We start from the raw sequence: 2,594 nt of genomic DNA on the forward strand, positions 1-2,594 counted from the left end.
ATTTTAAATACACTAACCTCACTCCTTTTGTAACAACTAGGGCAAAAATGTAATTAATTCAGAAAATCTTTTCAGGACCCCACCTTGATGTTTCAGGACCCACCTTGATGTTTCAGGACCCCACCTTGATGTTTCAGGACCCCACTTTGGGTCCCGACCCCAACTTTGGGAAACACTGGTTTAAATGAATGCAGTGTGGGTCAGAATTGATAAATCCTATGGATAGTATGTACAGAAAACTTATCTTTACACTTAAATATATATACATTTTAGGGGTGCACCAAAAAAATCATTTTACATCAGAATCGTGATTCTCACTTAGAGAGATTCAGAATCGATTTACAATGTTCCAAAATCGATTATGGGACATCCTGACATCATCATACAGCTGCTTCTGGAGCATGAATGTGCAGAAAGCACCAAAACAAAGAGGAAACTACAAAACTTGAGGAGAGAGAGGTTCAACTGATCCTGGCTTCATTGAATGCAAAGATTTGGGCTCATTTTATTTTTTACTGAATGAGTCTGAGTTTGACATGAGCGAGGTGTGCGAGGTTTTCAAAATGAAGATGAAGCACTTTGGGAACACGACAAATGGGCTCACATTATCAGCTTTGAATGAAAAATCAGTTTTGAATCAAATCGTGGCCCCAAAAATCAGAACTGAATCGTGAGAGAGTAAAAGAGTCCCACCCCTGATATATTTACTGCTAGCATTTTCATTAAACACTTGATTTTCTTTGAGATCTGAAGAGTTTGGAGACCACGTCATCTGTCTGCCTCTTGTTCTGGTTTAGTTCAGAAAGTTTTCAACAGGATTTAGGTCACAACTCATTGCAAAGTTTACAGCAATCCATCATTTTTATTTATTTATTTTTTTACATTTTTTGTGATGTGAGCTTTGGATCTTTGTCCCCCTGAAAAGCTCAAACTAACAACCTAGTTTTCTGACACTGAATGATGCATTTTGCTTTGAAATGCTTTATTCATCTTCTGATTTCTTTATAGTTGTGTTGTCTTTACACAAAATGATGAACAGCATCACCTTGAGCCCTCTGGGTGCATTTGTCTGTAGTACAGACGTTCAGATGTGGGCTTTTCAAAGAAAGTTTTGTTTAAAGAATCTTTGTTTTTTAACAATAAGATTCTTTGACTTGTGCTTATGAAATGTTACGAGTTTCTCAATCAAAAATTAATATTTCAGACCTCACATTCCCTTAAGAAATGTGTATTAACCACTGTTTTTTATTTATTTTTTATTTTTTGCCAGAGTTTTAGATGAAGATCAACTTATGATGAAAAGGAACGTAGTTACCACTGTTTTGGTCAAACCGTGTAAATGACGGTCATGTGAGATTGATAGGTGTGTTAGAGGTGTAAGAAATTATCGATACACTAAAATATTGCAATGTTTCATGTCTTGATACTCTATAAATTTTTATTTAGGGCTTATTGGATGGATGTAAGCAATGTGAAACACAAATGCAATTCTCGCTTTTGTTCAGTTTTCTTCTGATTGCATAAAAATAAACTGTATCTAATCAGATTTTATCTTCTTTATACTCTGTTTTTAAACTTAAATCTTTTGCAACCCCTATGATATGTATCACCAAAATTTTTCTGTTACAGAGTATTTGTTAAATATGTCTCTCAGCTACTACCACATCGAATTTTAATACAGTATTTGTAATTTGGACTAAGTTATGGTTATTTTCTGTTGACTAGAGTTAATTAGTTGTAGCCGTCTTGATTTAAATTAATCCCAAAAATAAATCAGTAACTTATCACTGTCCATCTAATGATTACTTTCTGAGAGTTTACAGTGGTTCATAAGATATTTTACTAACAAAACTAACATTGTTAATATGAAGTGTCGGAGCAGTGATTTAACAATCTTATGAACCACATTGGATCCTAATTAACTTTTGTTTTCATAAAAACCTTTTTGATTCTGTCACCATCAGGATATATAGAAACCTTTGTGTAGCTATCATTCAGTGCTTAATTTACTTATACGAGGATTTAAGAACAAAAGGAAGATCTATTTAAAATCATTATCATTATTCGTAATTAGATCAATGTTATATTTTATGTTTGTAGTTTTGATTTTCCTTCATAAAAACAGAGCTTGTTGCTTTTATTAATGTTAGTCACATAAACTTTAATTCACTTGCGTATTTTTCTACATTCTTTCCACGCGTGCAGTTTCTTGTTGCTGGTAATTCTGCCCCGAACTGTACCGGTATTGATCATGAATGCCGTACGGTCAGGAGGTGAAGTGAGTCTCAACCTGCGTTTCACCTCTCCACTGCTTCTCCTCACTGTGGGAATGAAGTGAAGTTCCCACAATGAGGCTTTTAGCAGTCAGCTGTGCTTCACTGGTTTCCAGTTTCACACTTAACTTAGCATGTCTCCTTTTAATGACCGTCTCTGTCCACAACACATGCAGCCTCAGTGGCTCCTTCGTCATCCTGTTTTTCTGACCCTTTTCCTCTTCGCTCCTCCACGCACAGTCCACTGCTCTGACACTGCCCCTCTGACTGTGTCTCTATTTGTGTCTTCATCCTTCCCAGTTGACAACTCTGTTTATATAT

The 2,594-nt window shown here is 35.5% G+C and overlaps 1 protein-coding gene across 2 annotated transcripts in view; it reads left to right on the plus strand.

Moving 5' to 3' along the window:
* The window catches only part of gstcd (glutathione S-transferase, C-terminal domain containing), a 62,747-nt gene that overhangs the window by 4,269 nt on the left and 55,884 nt on the right, over positions 1 to 2,594 (plus strand). The window lies entirely within an intron of this gene.

Source organism: Austrofundulus limnaeus, unplaced genomic scaffold (assembly GCF_001266775.1).
Source record: "Austrofundulus limnaeus strain Quisiro unplaced genomic scaffold, Austrofundulus_limnaeus-1.0 Scaffold44, whole genome shotgun sequence".
NCBI classification, from domain to species: domain Eukaryota; kingdom Metazoa; phylum Chordata; class Actinopteri; order Cyprinodontiformes; family Rivulidae; genus Austrofundulus; species Austrofundulus limnaeus.